Source organism: Schistocerca nitens, chromosome 1, assembly GCF_023898315.1.
Source record: "Schistocerca nitens isolate TAMUIC-IGC-003100 chromosome 1, iqSchNite1.1, whole genome shotgun sequence".
Lineage (NCBI taxonomy): Eukaryota > Metazoa > Arthropoda > Insecta > Orthoptera > Acrididae > Schistocerca > Schistocerca nitens.
This window is the reverse complement of record NC_064614.1, coordinates 713,418,387-713,436,772: the sequence shown is the minus strand read 5'-3', so window position 1 is coordinate 713,436,772 and position 18,386 is coordinate 713,418,387. Positions and strand designations below refer to the sequence as shown.

The 18,386-nt window shown below is 44.2% G+C and overlaps 1 protein-coding gene across 1 annotated transcript in view; it reads left to right on the top strand.

Moving 5' to 3' along the window:
* Nucleotides 1–18,386, top strand: part of LOC126196724 (fatty-acid amide hydrolase 2-A-like) — a 298,235-nt gene that overhangs the window by 115,681 nt on the left and 164,168 nt on the right. The gene's annotated exons all lie outside the window — the stretch shown is intronic.

The following is an 18,386-nucleotide window of genomic DNA, read 5'->3' as shown; positions in this document are numbered from 1 at the left end:
GATGTGTGTCGCTATGGATCGGAGGAAATCTTCTCTGGCTTCCGGCGGCTATCTCATTTGGTGAAGACTGCCAGTCTCGCTAGCGGGATGAAAGCAGAGCTCACCATCTGCAGCATCATCGACAGGACTGACTGCGGACCTTTGGTACAGAGCCGAGTGGAGGGTCTGAATCAGAGGCTGAGACGGTTCTGCGATCGTGTTAGCTGCAGATTCCTCGACTTGCGCCATAGGGTGGTCGGGTTTAGGGTTCCGCTGGATAGGTCAGGAGTCCACTACACGCAGCAAGCGGCTACACGGGTAGCAGGGGTTGTGTGGCGTGGACTGGGCGGTTTTTTTTAGGTTAGATGGCCTCGGGCAAGTACAGAAAGGGCAACAGCCTCAAAGGGTGCGGGGCAAAGTCAGGACATGCGGGGACCAAGCAGCAATCGGTATTGTAATTGTAAACTGTCGAAGCTGCATTGGTAAAGTACCGGAACTTCAAGCGCTGATAGAAAGCACCGAAGCTGAAATCGTTATAGGTACAGAAAGCTGGCTGAAGGCAGAGATAAATTCAGCCGAAATTTTTACAAAGGCACAGACGGTGTTTAGAAAGGATAGATTGCATGCAACCGGTGGTGGCGTGTTTGTCGCTGTTAGTAGTAGTTTATCCTGTAGTGTAGTAGAAGTGGATAGTTTCTGTGAAATATTATGGGTGGAGGTTACACTCAACAACCGAGCTAGGTTAATAATTGTCTCCTTTTACCGACCTCCCGACTCAGCAGCATTAGTTGCAGAACAACTGAGAGAAAATTTGGAATACATTGCACATAAATTTTCTCAGCATATTATAGTCTTAGTTGGAGATTTCAATTTACCAGATATATACTGGGACACTCAGATGTTTAGGACGGGTGGTAGCGACAGAGCATCGAGTGACATTATACTGAGTGCACTATCCGAAAATTACCTCGAGCAATTAAACAGAGAACCGACTCGTGGAGATAACATCTTGGACCTACTGATAACAAACAGACCCGAACTTTTCGACTCTGTAAGTGCAGAACAGGGAATCAGTGATCATAAGGCCGTTGCAGCATCCCTGAATATGGAAGTTAATAGGAATATAAAAAAGGGAGCAAGGTTTATCTGTTTAGCAAGAGTAATAGAAGGCAGATTTCAGACTACCTAACAGATCAAAGAGAAAATTTCTGTTCCGATACTGACAATGTTGAGTGTTTATGGAAAAAGTAAAACTGTGAGGGACGGGAAAAACCCACCGTGGTTCAACAACAAAGTTAGGAAGCTACTGCGAAAGCAAAGAGAGCTTCACTCCAAGTTTAAACGCAGCCGAAACCTCTCAGACAAACAGAACCTAAACGATGTCAAAGTTAGCGTAAGGAGGGCTATGCGTGAAGCGTTCAGTGAATTCGAAAGTAAAATTCTGTGTACCGACTTAACAGAAAATCCTAGGAAGTTCTGGTCTTACGTTAAATCAGTAAGTGGCTCGAAACAGCATATCCAGACACTCCGGGATGATGATGGCATTGAAACAGAGGATGACACGCGTAAAGCTGAAATACTGAACACCTTTTTCCAAAGCTGTTTCACAGAGGAAGACCGCACTGCAGTTCCTTCTCTAAATCCTCGCACAAACGAAAAAATGGACGACATCGAAATAAGTGTCCAAGGAATAGAAAAGCAACTGGAATCACTCAACAGAGGAAAGTCCACTGGACCTGACGGGATACCAATTCGTTTCTACACAGAGTACGCGAAAGAACTTGCCCCCCTTCTGACAGCCGTGTACCGCAAGTCTCTAGAGGCACGGAACGTTCCAAATGATTGGAAAAGAGCACAGGTAGTCCCAGTCTTCAAGAAGGGTCGTCGAGCAGATGCGCAAAACTATAGACCTATATCCCTGACGTCGATCTGTTGTAGAATTTTAGAACATGTTTTTTGCTCGAGTATCATGTCGTTTTTGGAAACCCAGAATCTACTCTGTAGGAATGAACATGGATTCCGGAAACAGCGATCGTGTGAGACCCAACTCGCTTTATTTGTTCATGATACCCAGAAAATATTAAATACAGGCTCCCAGGTAGATGCTATTTTCCTTGACTTCCGGACGGCGTTCGATACAGTTCCGCACTGTCGCCTGATAAACAAAGCAAGAGCCTACGGAATATCAGACCAGCTGTGTGGCTGGATCGAAGAGTTTTTAGCAAACAGAACAAAGCATGTTGTTATCAATGGAGAGACATCTACAGACGTTAAAGTAACCTCTGGCGTGCCACAGGGGAGAGTTATGGGACCATTGCTTTTCACAATATATATAAATGACCTAGTAGATAGTGTCGGAAGTTCCATGCGGCTTTTCGCGGATGATGCTGTAGTATACAGAGAAGTTGCAGCATTAGAAAATTGTAGCGAAATGCAAAATGCAGGAAGATCTGCAGCGGATAGGCACTTGGTGCAGGGAGTGGCAACTGACCCTTAACATAGACAAATGTAATGTATTGCGAATACATAGAAAGAAGGATCCTTTATTGTATGATTATATGATAGTGGAACAAACACTGGTAGCAGTTACTTCTGTAAAATATCTGGGAGTATGGGTGCGGAACGATTTGAAGTGGAATGATCATATAAAATTAATTGTTGGTAAGGCGGGTACCAGGTTGAGATTCATTGGGAGAGTCCTTAGAAAATGTAGTCCATCAACAAAGGAGGTGGCTTACAAAACACTCGTTCGACCTATACTTGAGTATTGCTCAACAGTGTGGGATCCGTACCAGATCGGGTTGACGGAGGAGATAGAGAAGATCCAAAGAAGAGCGGCGCGTTTCGTCACAGGGTTATTTGGTAACCGTGATAGCGTTACAGAGATGTTTAGTAAACTCAAGTGGCAGACTCTGCAAGAGAGGCGCTCTGCATCGCGGTGTAGCTTGCTTGTCAGGTTTCGAGAGGGTGCGTTTCTGGATGAGGTATCGAATATATTGCTTCCCCCTACTTATACCTCCCGAGGAGATCACGAATGTAAAATTAGAGAGATTCGAGCGCGCACGGAGGCTTTCAGACAGTCGTTCTTCCCGCGAACCATACGCGACTGGAACAGAAAAGGGAGGTAATGACAGTGGCACGTAAAGTGCCTTCCGCCATACACCGTTGGGTGGCTTGCGGAGTATAAATGTAGATGTAGAAAGATGGAAATCGACCTGATACCGATACGCCAGGCTTTCACAGTGGAGGGCGCGAGGCGCAGCGCACGGAGCCGTTATGAACGCGCACGCTGAGCAGCGCATGCGGACTGTCACCTCAGTACGGTTTTAAATAGCGGAGCAAAGCGCGTACTCAAGCCTCCGGTCTCCAAAAAACCCCAAAAGCGCGTCATTGCCGACTCTGCTCCCGCCACTTCCCACAAAAGTCAACACCACCTCCCCCTCCTCCTGTCGTCTCCATGGGCACCACCCCTCCTCCAGCCACCCATACCCCGGCCCCCGGCCCCTCCACCCACTCCCAATCCTAAGTTCCTCGACGCTCGTACCCTCACCATGGAGATACGAAAGTACTGACCTGGTGCTCCCATCTCCCAACTCATTCCCCGCAGGGACTCAGTCCTTATCAAGTCCCCATCCCCATCCTTTCACACAGACCTCCTGCGAAAACTTCCATGAGTTATGTTTGGCCCCCACGCCTCTCTGACACCCTTCCTTTCTGCTTCCACTCCTCGTCAGCCCCAGCCTCCCCGTCGCCCCCCCCCCCCCCACCTACACCGCTGTGATCACCAAGCTCAGCCTGGTGATCGCAGAGGATGAAAGTGTTGGCAGAACTGAACTCCAAACCAGACTTGGATATCCGCTCTGCCCGCCGTATCCACAATGCCTCTGGTCCCACCTACCTCATGTGGGTATTCTCTGAGTCCGCCCCATCCATTGACCATCTCCTCACCCAGGGTGCCCTGATATACCTCTGTCGCCACCTTGTTGAATCCTCCAAATCCCATCCCCAATCCTACCGTTGCCAGCGGTGCCTGATGTTCAATGACCACCTGACTCCCAACTGCAACCCCCCCCCCCCACCTGTCCCCATTGCAAGGCCTCCCACTTTCTTAAGAACTGCCCCAACCTCCCTGCTCCTCCTTCCTGTAATACCTGCAATGTCCCCCATCCCACCTACTCCCACAAGTGTAAAGCTAAATCCCCTCCAGCCACCCCTGAGCTTACAGTCCCAGTTCGTCCCATCGATCCCCCTGTCCATCCAAACAATTCCCTCCGTCCACCCCCCATGGCCGAGTACATCATCCGGTTCCTTACCGTTGTACTCCAAAACATTCACCCTTTTCAGCGCCCCCACACCTTCCAACAAATCTCCCTTGCTGCTCGCTCCTTTTTCCACCTGAACACCTTCGCCACTTACTCCCACAACCAAGCCCACTTCACCTTCACCCGCCTCGACACCCTAGTTTAAGACTCTTCCATTCCCTCTCTTCCCCCCCTCCTTCCCGCCATGGCGCGGCATGAGTATCGCATCCTCTTCCAGAACATTCGCTCCTTCTGCTCCAACAAATACCTCCTCATGCACACCCTCTCCCACCACCAGGTCGACACCTTCCTCTTGAACGAAACCTTTCTCCAGCCCCATCATTCTATCCGCACCTCTCCCTATATCCTCCACCGCTCTGACGCTCCTGGTCCTTGTGCGTAGGGTGGAGGCGCGATTGGCCACCTTAAGCATATCCCCGTCCGGCCACAACCTCTCCTTAATGACCCCACTGAATTCCTTAGCGTCTTCTTCCCCTACCTCACCATTACCTGTGCCACCATCTATGTCTGATCCACTGCTCCTCTTCCTTATCACTTCATCTCGCACATTGACCACACCTTCTCCACCTATGTGATTGCCGCCAACCTCAACATCCATAGCCGCACTCCTGCTGCCCTTTGGCGGTGGCATCAGTTCCTCTCCACGATCCAAGGTGACCTTGTTCCCCTTCCCCAGCACACCCGACCCGAAAGTGACACCACCCCCGATGTTGTCATTGCCTCCGCCAACCTCCTTGGGCATATCGCTGTTGCCGTCCTCGACCCCACAGGTAGCGATCACCTCCCTGTCCTTCTCCCCATAACGTCTGCTCACCGCCCCCCTCTGGCTCTGCACCCTGCACCCCCTCCCAAGGTCGTCCATGACTATCACCGTGCCAACTGGGATGCCTACCGGGACTCCGTCTCTACCCGGGTCGAAAGCCACCCTCTTACCTATCGCTATCCTGACGACATCATCCACGCCACGTCCTTCCTTCAGAAGGTAATTACTGACGCCGTGGAAGCCCATGTTCCTACTAAAACCATCCACCCACACCGTCCCACTCTCCCTCTGTGGGCTGTCCTCCTCCTCCGTGAATCCCACCGCCTCTATCGCTCCTTCCTGCGCACTCGTGACAGGGATACACTCCAACGCCACCGGCAAATACAGCGACACGTATGGAACCTTATTACAGCAACGAAACACCGAGATTGGCGCCAGACCTGCACATGACTCAACGCCACCCTCCCTATCAACTCCTCCAAGTACTGGTCCGCCTTCCATCGCCTTACTGGTTCCCTTTCCGCTTCCCCCTACCCCCTTCTCCATAACGATCGCCCACTTCCTGACAACCTCAGTAAGGCCAACCACTTCGCTTCCCACCTTTCCGAGGTCCTCTCCATCCCCAATGATCCCCACTTTGATTATTCTCTTTTCCCCACCGTCATGGAACGTGCCGATACCTCGGTCGCTCCACTTGCTCCTAGTCTCCAGTACTTGGGGCAGTTGCCCCCCTCCGACATAAACACTCCCATCACAGCACAAGACATTAAACTTATCCTCCAGTTCAAATGCAACACGGCCCCTGGTCACGACTGTGTCACCTACCGTCACCTTCGAGAAAGCCCCTCTTCCTTCCTGACTGTCCTCGCCCATCTCTATAATGTCATCCTCTCTACTGGCTTCTGCCCTGACCTGTGGAAGACCTCCCGCATCCTCTTATTCCTCAAACCCAACAAACCCCCATCTGACACCTCTTCCTATCGTCCCATCTGCCTCACCTCCGTCTTCAGTAAGTTCTTTGAATCCATCCTCTCCCACCATATCCATCAGCACCTTGCTCAACACCACCTCCTCCCCCTTACCCAGTGTGGCTTCCGACCCTCCTTCTCTGCTGAAGACCAACTCCTCAACCTCGTTCACCTTCTGTCCCTCCAGCTCAACTCCCGCCACTCTGCCATTTTTGTTTCCCTTGACCTCCAAAATGCCTATGACTGTGTATGGCATCCCGGTCTCCTCTTTAAACTCCAAACCTACGCCATGCCTATCAATTTTGTCTGTCTGGTCACTTCCTTCCTCTTGCACCGTCCTTCTTATGTCACCCTCCACAACACCAACTCCCGTATCTTTTATCCCACGGCTGGCGTCCCCCAGGGTTCTGTCCTCTCCCCTCTCCTTTATCTCTTGTATACGGCTGATATGCCCAAGCCACCCCCACCAGTCCACCTTCTCCAGTATGCTGATGACACCACCTTCCTGGCTCTCTGTCCTACCCCCTCAACAGTCCCAACGTACCCTCAAAACCCACCTTAACCAGTTCACCACTTGGTGTAACCAGTGGTTCCTCTGTCTCAACCCCTCGAAAACCCAGGCAATCATCATAGGCTGCACCACTCTCTCCTTTCGCCTCCATGATTTCTACCTCACCCTTTATGGTCGTCCCATCCAGCTCACCTCCACCCTGAAATACCTTGGCCTCACCCTCGACCGACACCTCACCTGGACCCCTCATCTCCAGACCGTCCAGCAGAAAGCCCATTCTCACCTCCGCCTTCTGAAACTCCTGTCTGGCCGGACATGGGGACTGCATCCTTCTACCATCCTCCACACCTACAAATCCCTCATCTGTCCTATCCTCTGTTATGCCAGCGTTGCCTGGATCTTCGCCCCCACCCGCTTTTACAAGGCCCTCCAAATCCTTGAACGCCATGCGCTCCGCCTTGCCTTCCGTATCCACCTTCCTTCCCCCACACGGCTCCTGTATGAACTGATCCCCTTCCCCCACCTCCTCCTGTTCCTCCAACATCTCCACATCCTTTACATTGTCCGCGGGCTTGATCCCCCCCACCCTCTGGTTTCCTCCTTCCTCTCCACCCCCTGCCCGTTGCCGTGCCTCTATCGCTCTATCCCTCCCTCTCTCCACCTCCACACCCTCCATCTCCTTCATCAGGGCAATTTCCAACGCCTCCCCCTCCTGGATGACGAACTTCGCCATGACATCTACCCTTCCTTCCAACTATAACCTGGCCTTGTTCCCCCCCTCCCCAGGGCCCCCTTTTTCCTCACCCCTCCTTCTCCCAGAGCGGATTTTCCTCCTCCCCCCCCCCTGAGACCCTGCACCCCCATACTTGCCTCTTTCCTTCCAACATCCCTCCCTACCTGGCCCTCTCCAGCGCACTTCCCCGCCCATCTCCCCCCTTTCTTCCCCTCCCTCCCTCCCTTCTTCCGGTCTCCCTCATCTCCTTGCACCTGGCAGATTCTCCGTTTTGATCATCGTCAGTGTGCCACATCAGTGTTGTGTTTAGTGCTGTTTCTCCTGTGCGTCAAGAGGTGTGATTTTAATTGTGTACTGCCCTGAGGTTCGCCGTCAGTGTTTGTTATGTGGTATGCCATCCGTCGATACTTTTTATGCTTCAGTCATACTGTGCCTTGTGTTCTTTTAATTGTCGCAGTGTGTGGCTTTTTGTGTGCGCTACTTTTAAACAGTTTTTTATCTCCATTTTACAGTCACCCCGTTTTTTGTCTATTGGCTTCCATGATGTTCCCCCTTTTTTATATCTGTGTTCACCATATTCTCTCTTTTGTTATTTTTAAATGTCTTCTATTGTTTGTTCCATGTCTTTCAGCTGAAGAGCAGCGCATATGCTGCTGCCAGCCCGCCCCGATGGGGAATTGAAACACAATAAAGAAAAAAAAAAGCGTACTCGCCAGTACTACTACAGTGGCACTCACCTGAAGATGGCCAGAAGACTCTGCGCCGAAATATCGTGGCAGGACGTTACTGATATCCGGCAGTTCTCCCGTGGTTTTATGGAACAACACATTAACAAGTTTACTTGCAATATTTATACGTTGTAACTGAGACATAAATAATCTTTAAATGCTGTAGGTTCCTGTCGTGCTGAGCTATATACAAGGTCCAGTCACATTGCTGTGACCGTTGCCTATATTCGACGTTAACGTCTCCCTCTTTTATGCATTGTCTAAAATAAAAATCAGATCAACTATTTACTAACAAATACACTAAGTTCACTTTAAGCACTTTATTTTCGATTTATATTCAGTCACTGTATGACTTTGATTACTCACGTTTTACTGTTTGTTTTTATTCACTCACTGCACTAATTGTTGTGTTCCACCTTACGTCACTCATAAGAAACTGACGTTCGAACCCACGACGAGTCTTGGATCATATACCCCTACCAGAGGCTAGGCACCCTTGTGGCGAATTCCGGAACATATCAAAACACTTCGAATGGTCCACAATGCTCCAGAACATTCCACAACATTCGAGAGTATTTTGGAATGTTCGTCAATGATCTGGAATATTTCAGGATGTTTCCAAACATTCTTAATTCTTCCGGAATGTTCCAGTCTATTCCCGAACATTCCAGATCGTTGTGGAACATTCCGGAACATTCTGGGATGTGTGGAATGCTCTCGAATACCCTCGAATGTTCTAGATATTTCTAGAGGGCGAAACTTTCACGTCCTTATATCTTCAAAAGCACGCCTTCAGGTAAAAACGGGAACCTTCTTCATGGATGGAGGACTGAGGGCTCCTTTGGTCGTAACGGGACTCGTTTCTGAGTTTTAGCGACACGCACATTGTACACTTAATTTTATAATATATAATGATGACGAACTACAGTTTCAAATATTTTATATTCTTCATTTTTCATGTCATCTTGATTATAGAATATCAAACATCCTAAACAGTGAAATTTACAAGCTTGCTCCACTATTTTAATGTAAACTACCAATTTTTAATGCACTGGATATTTTCCTTTGACTAGCTTTACTTTAGCTTTGTTAAATATACATCCAAGTTGTTTGTTTGAAACCGAGCTGAAGAGCCGATACTAAAAAATCGTCCTTTGAAGTAAGATTATTTTAAGTAATAACGTAATAACGATATATTATAGTAGCTAGTCTAATCTGCCCAATAATAGCTGCTATAATGTTTCTCTGGGCTAATTTTTATGAATCAATAAATGATTGTAACCATTCCTTTCTGTAAGTAAGTAAATAATTCCCCATAATATGCTAACCATAACTGAAGTTAACTGAGAGGTCAATTAATAGTCTTTTTTATTGTCAGTCCGCAACTCTTTGCAATGCGCTCTGTGTTGTATAGTCAACAGGCAGCTTGAATGTTACCTCGAAATTAGGTTTAATGTACCATATCGTCTCCGAATGCGAATTCCTTAACGACTGGACGTGCACCACTAATAATTACCAAAATCAATTAAGACATGTTTGGATGCTTAAAATAAAACTCATATTATTGTAATTTTTCCTCCTATCTACGTGATTATGTAGCTCTCAATTCGTTCGAGCAATCAGCCATTCATAATATGAAACACAGTCATAGCTCATTCACTCAAATGATTCAGCAATTTTACTTGTTAGAATGAAATCAGGCGATGATTCTTCTTCCCTGCAGGCTCGTGCTTTGCGGCAGTCTGCCAATCTGTACAAATAAAATGCCTCGTAATTTTGGGAGCGTTGTATAATCAGTCGGGAAACCTCAGATCAAGCGGATATTTGGCTTTGATGAAGTTCAACATTCCGAAGAAGTAATGGAGCTCTTGGATTATTAAATGCAGGTTCGTATCCAGTCTTTCGGAAGTTCCCTTCTGATTAACAACTACGCAATATATCGATGAATATCATTAATTCTCAAATGTCAAATACACACCTTTTGTATGAAGGAGCAATATATATATATATATATATATATATATATATATATATTTCCCTTTTAATCGTACAGTTCGTCTCAGTTATCTTTTGTCATAAATCTCAATATTCAGATTACAATTCTTCAAACCAAGCTCAGGCTAATCGGCACGAAGACGTTCTCGGAAGCTTTTTTCTTCTAACAACCACCAGAGAGAGTACTACAAAGAATAATTATGCGCTCATGGCATAGCTATTGTATGAAACTACTTTGCGGATGGATTCTGCGAGTATGAAGATAGAAAATTAGTAAACGTCATTCAAGGGTAGAATTGTATCAGAATAATTCATCGAATATAAAGAGATATTACAATTGCCCCTCGCAGCGAGCAAAGTTAATGATAATACACTTTGCGAGTTAACAGGAAAAATTAGTTGGGTTGTTTATTCAAAAGAGGAATATTTTGAATTAATAGAATTTTACTATAGAGAGTATGGGTTTCATGTTAAGACAGTAAGTTACGAGAATACCTGAGCTGTAGCTTTTACATGTACTGGGGTATACCCGCATCCCGAGTACATAACCAGGGAATATGTAGATTGGTGTAATTACGGAAAAGGTCTACCCATTTGGGAACTGGCCTTCACAGGGAACCCCTGGAAAACACGGAAGAATAGACCCAGCTCAGGTATTAAAGAAGATAGGAAAGCCTCAATCCAGTAATTTTGAAATATATAGAAGCTCCATAGATTAGATTGAAGGAAAAGTGCCTCATAGCCAAAAAAATTTTACAATATTGCTTAAAAAAATTTTCAAAATTCTTCTTTCGACGATGTAGCCGGCGATCTCGTTGTGAAGTCGATGGAACAGGAACACTGGGTACGGACAGCGTGTAGGCGACGTACAGCGTTTGGTGGAGGCGGCACGGAGGACAGGCAATGGCTTATGGTACAGGACAGAAGCTCGTAATGTACCGTAGAAACAACAAGATGATCTCAGGAACAGATGGTCAGGGATGTGAACATGGAACAGGTTTAAAGTGGAATAAGAAAAGGTTCTGACTGAATAAATCCGCCGGCCGCGGTGGTCTAGCGGTTCTGGCGCTGCAGTCCGGAACCGCGGGAATGCTACGGTCGCAGGTTCGAATCCTGCCTCGGGCATGGGTGTGTGTGATGTCCTTAGATTAGTTAGGTTTAAGTAGTTCTAAGTTCTAGGGGACTTATGACTTAAGATGTTGAGTCCCATAGTGCTCAGAGCCATTTGAACCATTTTTTTGAATAAATCCCTGGAAGAGAGTGGATTAAGGCAACGAAGTCCATATTTCATCGTTGAACTCAAAATCGGAGTGGATTCTTATGTTCTTCCATCTGTACTAGACTGGAACATGCATCAGTCCTGACAACTGCGAATTTTTTTTGTAGTCCTCAATACCAATTACAACTGCTGAGTGTCCAAAATATTGCCAAATAGACTGTGGGTATTTAAATTTTGTTGTAGATCATATCGAGTGTATTCATCTCAAAAAAAATTTTTTTTTAATCTAATCGTTTTGTTATAGTGCAGGTGGAAGTAGAGCATTGAATCTGTCCGAGGTTTGCTTTCAATTACGAAATTATGGATAAAATTTAAGTTTACACCTGATGAAAAATTTTAAACATAGGCATATGACACTGACTCCACAAAAGGAATAATTTCTAGAAAAAATTCTCTGAAAAATTTTCATTATTCTTATAATTAATTGATTTATAGATCCACTTGCAAATAAACATCATTAATGATGACGCATGTTCTTTTAACAAATCATCCACTCGCAGAATCTTCTTCATTCTCTCATGAACATTTATGGAAATATATTTCAACAATTATGTCCATAATATGAAACACACAAACTGCTGTTCTTAAAATGTTAATTAATATTCTTAACTTAATTCTCCTGGTAGAGAAGACATAATGAAAAATCTAAAAATTATAATAATTTTCTCTCGCGCAACCAGAGAGTTCCTTCAATTGTTTGCAGCAGTGACATTATTGACTGTTGCTCCGTTTCACAGTTCATTTGTTTTCTCGCGCGAACAGCGCACGTCATACACACAGCGTATTTACCTAAATATCCCGCACTGTTCAAGTTTCACACGCAATTCTCACATTAAGTGCCGTGTCTTGAGGAAATGTATATGCACTTTCATTGTCTATCACTATGGCCTCTGCTCATAGTCCACACTTACAAACCCTAGTAATTAACAAATTCTTCTACCTATCTTAAAATTTCGTGCTAAACTATCACAGGAGTAATCTCACTGTCTCTTAGCCTATCACAGGAGTAATCTCACTGTCTCTTAACCTATCACAGGGGTAATCTCACTGTCTCTTACCCTCTAAACAACATAAACACCTTGATATTTATATACACATTCGACTCAGTCAAATTCCACTCTAAATTCTTCTCCATATTTGGTATCACAGATCTACGATCCTTCAAAAAATTTCTTAATATCATTGTGCAGGAATAATCCCTTTATTCTTTTCGATTCGGGATATGCCAACAAGTATGATCCAGGATTTCGTATATTTACAATAACATATGGTCCGGTATAAATAAGATTCCATTTCTTTATGTTCTTCATCAGTTTCGAGGAATGGATGTGTCGCCTCAATAAAACCTTTTCTCCGAGATGAAACGTCTGAATCCGTTGAATCCGTTTATCATACGTCAATTTCCGTTGTATTGCCTTTTTAGTTAAATTGACAAGTGCGAGTCGAATCTTTTCCTCCCATTTTAAATTCTGGTCTTCATACTTTTCTTACGTTGCCTCCATGTTTTGGAACGACTTAGAGCGGAGAACAATATGGACTAGTTGATGGCTCAATCAAGTTCCATTCTAACATTCTATTTATCTCCCTTTGAACAGATTGTTTTAAACGCCAGGGGATCGGATAGTGCGTGTAACAGTAAGTCTGATGTGGCTTCACTTGTAGGTGACAAATATGCCCTTTAATAATTCCTGGTTTCTCATCAAAAATCTCTTCATATGGCTCTAACAAATAATGAAGCTGCTGCCTTTGTTCTCCGGTAAGCTGATTTGATTCACTAGCTTTTATCATTGTTCTTTGGTTTAAGTCCTCCTGTTGTATCAAATCCTTTGAAAGCTCCTTCCAACGAACGTTTGTAGTGTCAATTAATTGAATTATGGCACCGCGACAATATTTCTCATGCACCGTTTCCTTTCTATTTAAATCCAGTGCTAATTCTTCTCCATTTAATCTAAATTTAACTATTCCTTCCAAAAAATCAATCTGACAATCGTACTCCTGCATACTCCCAATACCAAGAATACAGTCCACTAATAACTTCTCCACTACAAGGAACGTGCATTTTATTGCTACATTTCCCATTTTCATGTCTAATTGTGTTTGTATTTTGACATTGGGAGAGCGTGCTCCAACAGCTCCAATGATTTTGCAGTTCCGTACCGGCAAAATTGGTACCTTCTTCTTCCTAATAATTCTCCTAAAAAGAGCACCTGAGATGACATTGGCGGAAGCGGCGGTTTCTAATATCACATTCGTTGGAACTTCCTCTATTTCAACAAATACTTCCGATACTGGAATACTCGATCTGTCATTATGACACGTTATTAAATCCTTTGTTAACTCTTCAGTCAACAGCTCACAATCATTATATCTTAACAATTGTAATTTTACTGTTTCGCCCCTAACAGATCCCCTGACCGCTCCTCTGGGGCACGACGCGGTCATGTTTAGTTTGACTGATTGTTGGTCCGATTGGTATTTGTCTCTTCAGCTACTTCAGTGACTATCGGTTGTTATGGTGAATTCGGTCTATATTGTCTTGCTTGATTCGTGTAATTATTGTTGTTGTTCTGCTGGTGTTGGAAGAACTGTCCTGTGTTGCCATACATTGGATTATAACGATTAAAATTCCTATTGTTCCTAAAATAGCCCCTCGCTGCACCATTACTAAAGTTTCCATTATGGTAATAATTATTGTTTGCATTTTGTCCATTTCTAAGTCTCCTCGGAGAGTGTAGTTGGTTATGATTATTGTTACTGCTACCATTACTGCCGTTCCCATTCGAGTTGCAGCTCGGATTCGCTTCTATTTCTCTTCTTTGATATGACATTTCTCTTGCCCTTTTATTGTCCTCCTCAATTATATCAATATGATCAAGCGTAGTCATAAATGAGTCTATATCCTTATCATTTATATATAACAGCTGATTCCTTATACTGGTGGGTAGTCTGGACTTGAGTATCCTAAGTACATCCGGCAAAGGAATCGGTACATCCCAATACAAAGATTTATTAATGTATTTCTCAAAATATCTCTTTAGAGATCCTCTAGAAAATGAGAAAGGCTCAGGATATAATACTTCCTGCCTAAGTCTTTCTTGTATTCCAGCAGACCAATATTTTGCTAGAAAAGCCTGCTCAAATTCTTTGTAACATTTATAAGAAGATGTTTGTTCGGATGCCCACAATGCTCCTGATCCTTGTATATATCCAGATAAAAAACTAATCTTTTGCCATTCTGTCCAAGATCGTGGAAATAGACCTCTGAAACTTCGAATAAAGACTACAGGATGAACATTCTTTTTGTCAGGGTTAAAGATTTGAAATTGTCTCTGTTTAATCATCTTTTCCTCAACGGTACTACGATTCCAAATATCATCCTGTTCGTACTCTTCCCTGTGGCTATCCGTTATATCGAATCTAACTTGTGACGTTCCAGTTCTGTGTACATCGGATCTTGACGTGGACGGAATGTCACGCGTAGATTGAGAGTTTTATTTCCTACTTCTCGCTGCTTCTAAATCCTCCTGCGAGAGATTTAGTGATCTTTCGATATTTCCTTTGTTGAAAAAATTCTCCTCAGAACTCTCTGAAATTGACTGTAAAGCTACTTTCACAGTTTCTTCTATCGTTTGCCGCTCTAATGTCATTTCTGAAAACTTTCCCGCAAGTACATTCATTCTATGTTCCACTGTCGTCTGTTTTTCCTTCACTTCGTCAAATTGCTTTTTTAGATTATCTTGGGATTCTATAATTTCTGGTATCATAGCTACGGAACACTGTATGTCCTCTTGAGCTTGTATTACTTGAGGAAACGGTTTTACTTGTTTTTGTATCGTGTCAATTTTGACGGATACATATTCGGTTAGTTCCGCTTTTAATTTACTATTGTTTTGTTGGCATTGTTGGCGGACCTGCTCAATTTGAGCAATAAGATTCTGTTCGGTCCTTTCTGCCTGTTCTTTTATTTCCTGTGTCTGGGTATTTAATCTCTGATCTAATTCGGTAAAGATTGATCTTAATTGATTTTGTAATTCTGTTTGATTTTCGGTTAATTGATTTTGGAGTTCATTTTGTATAACGGATAAGTCTCGTTTTACCTCCGTTTGGCCTTCAGCTAATAGAGAAAACTGTTGCATAATAACCACTAATGTGTCAACAACACTCTGATCAGCTTTTGCATGAATGTTTTCTGAACCAGCGGGATTATTTATATTGCTACCGCTAGCCACAACAGTCTCAGAATTGCTATCCGTGGCCTCTGCTTCTGCGCAAACAGCTGAAGGCTGTTGCACTTCTCGTTGCTGATTCAATGACATTTTAAATGCCGCTCTAGTCAATACCATTAAATAACTGTCAATATCAGGTTCTAATCACTAAATACAGTCTCAAATTTACTGTCGTAGACACACTTAACTTTCAAATTACTTCACAGATGGTATAAAGTTCAATGTCCAGATACGAAAATCACACAATATACAGTTCTACAATCTAACTACTATCTGGAAAAAAGTTCTTTCTAAATTGATTTCAAACTATTTTAACTACAGGATAAAAAAATTAGATTTCTCTGGCCTTGTTCTGTAGTCTCGGTGTTGTCCAATAGTTGAAATCGTTTCTTGGTATCAGCAATCTTTTACTATGGGCACCGAATCTCTCTTCAGATTAGTTACCTCTCGTTCTCGTTGGTTTTCATGAAACAAAAAATACATATATTATATAACAATCCAAGAGAGTCCTATCACACTGGCGCCACTGTAAGTTTTCCTCCTATCTTCGTTCGAGCAATCAGTCACTCATAATATGAAACAGTCATAGCTCATTCACTCAAATGATTCAGAAATTTTTCTTGTTAGAATGAAATCAGGCGATGATTCTTCTTCTCTGCAGACTCGTGCTTTGCAGCAGTCTGCTAATATGTACAAATAAAATGCCTCGTAATTTTGGGAGCGTTGTATAATCAGTCGGGAAACCTCAGATCAAGCGGATATTTGGCTTTGATGAAGTTTAACCTTCCGAAGAAGTAATGGAGCTCTTGGGTTATTAAATGCAGGTTCGTATCCAGTCTTTCGGAAGTTCCCTTCTGATTAACAACTACGCAATATATCGATGAATATCATTAATTCTCAAATGTCAAATACACACCTTTTGTATGAAGGAGCAATATATATATATATATTTCCCTTTTAATCGTACAGTTCGTCTCAGTTATCTTTTGTCATAAATCTCAATATTCAGATTACAATTCTTCAAACCAAGCTCAGGTTAATCGGCACGAAGACAATCTCGGAAGCTTTTTTCTTCTAACCACCACCAGAGAGAGTACTACAAAGAATAATTATGCGCTCATGGCATAGCTATTGTATGAAACTACTTTGCGCATGGATTCTGCGAGTATGAAGATAGAAAATTAGTAAACGTCATTCAAGGGTAGAATTGTATCAGAATAATTCATCGAATATAAAGAGATATTACATTATGAACTCCATCGTTTCATCTCGGACAATGAATAACAGCAGAAAGCAAATCCGTGATCGGGCAGCGCACAAGATTGCCGCTGCAGTGATCCTATATTCCCTGGTGTATGACATTTTCGTAACTTATTTCATAATATACTATATGGCCCCTGATGGTAGCAGCCAACCTTTAACTCAGGAGAAGTTTCTGCTACCATTCTGCCCGCGTATCGTGGTCGTGCGGTAGCGTTCTCGCTTCCCACGCCAGTGTTCCCGGGTTCGATTCCCGGCGGGGTCGGGGATTTTCTCTGCCTCGTGATGGCTGGGTGTTGTGTGCTGTCCTTAGGTTAGTTAGGTTTAAGTAGTTCTAAGTTCTAGGGGACTTATGACCACAGCAGTTGAGTCCCATAGTGCTCAGAGCCATTTGAACCATTTTTTGCTGGAAGAAAAGCGTGACACAAATCTGGGTTGTTTCTTCTTACATTTCTTAAAATACAATTGCGTTGCTCAGGATTGGAATTTTTTTATCTCCAGGAATATTCATTTGCTTCCTCATTTTGACACGGCTCAAGGAAAAACTTGGAAAAACCCGAGCAAAGCCTACAACCCAGAGTTGTACAATGTAACCCTGTTGCGGGAATCCAGGTAATGTTGCTAGCAGTAGGACGTAGACAGTGCGGTAAATGGAGATTTGTATTAGTCCGGGAAGTGTGCACGATAGGCGACATGGTTAAGGCGATTGCTCACGCTAAGCGGGAAATCCGGGTTCGAGTCCCAGTCCAGCACAAATTGACATGTGTCACCTGTAGATAATACACTGAGGTGATAAAAGTCATGGGATGCCTCCTAATATCGTGACGCACCTCTTTTTGCCCGGTGCAGTTCAGCAACTCGATGTGGAATGGATTCAACAAGCTACTGGATGTCCCCTGCGGAAATATTGAGGCATTCAGATCTCTACAGCCGTTCATAATTGCGAAAGTGTCGCCGGTGTAGGATTTGGTGCGCGAACTGGCGTCTTGATTACGAAAAAAATGGCTCTGAGCACTAAGGGACTCAACTGCTGAGGTCATTAGTCCCCTAGAACTTAGAACTAGTTAAACCTAACTAACCTAAGGACATCACACACATCCATGCCCGAGGCAGGATTCGAACCTGCGACCGTAGCGGTCTCGCGGCTCCAGACTGCAGCGCCAGAACCGCGCGGCCACTTCGGCCGGCCGTCTTGATTACGGCTCACATATGTTCTATGGGGTTCATGTCGGGCAATCTTAGTGGCCAAATCATTCGCTCGAATTGTCAGAATGTTCTTCAAACCAATCGCGAACAATTGTGGCGCGATGACATGGAGCATTGTTGTCCTTAAAGATTCCATCGTTCTCTGGGAACATGAAATCCTTGAGTGGCTGCAAATGTCTGTAAGTAGCCGAACATAATCATTTCCAGTCAGTGATAGGTTAAGTCGGACCAGAGGACCCAGTTCATTCCATGTAAACAAAGCCCACACCATAATGGAGCCACCACCAGCTTGCACAGTGCCTTGTTGACAATTTGGGTCCATCACTTCGTGGGGTCTGCACCACACTCAAACCCTAATTCAGCTCTTATCCAGCTGAAATCGGCACCCATCTGACCAGGCCAAGGTTTTACAGTCG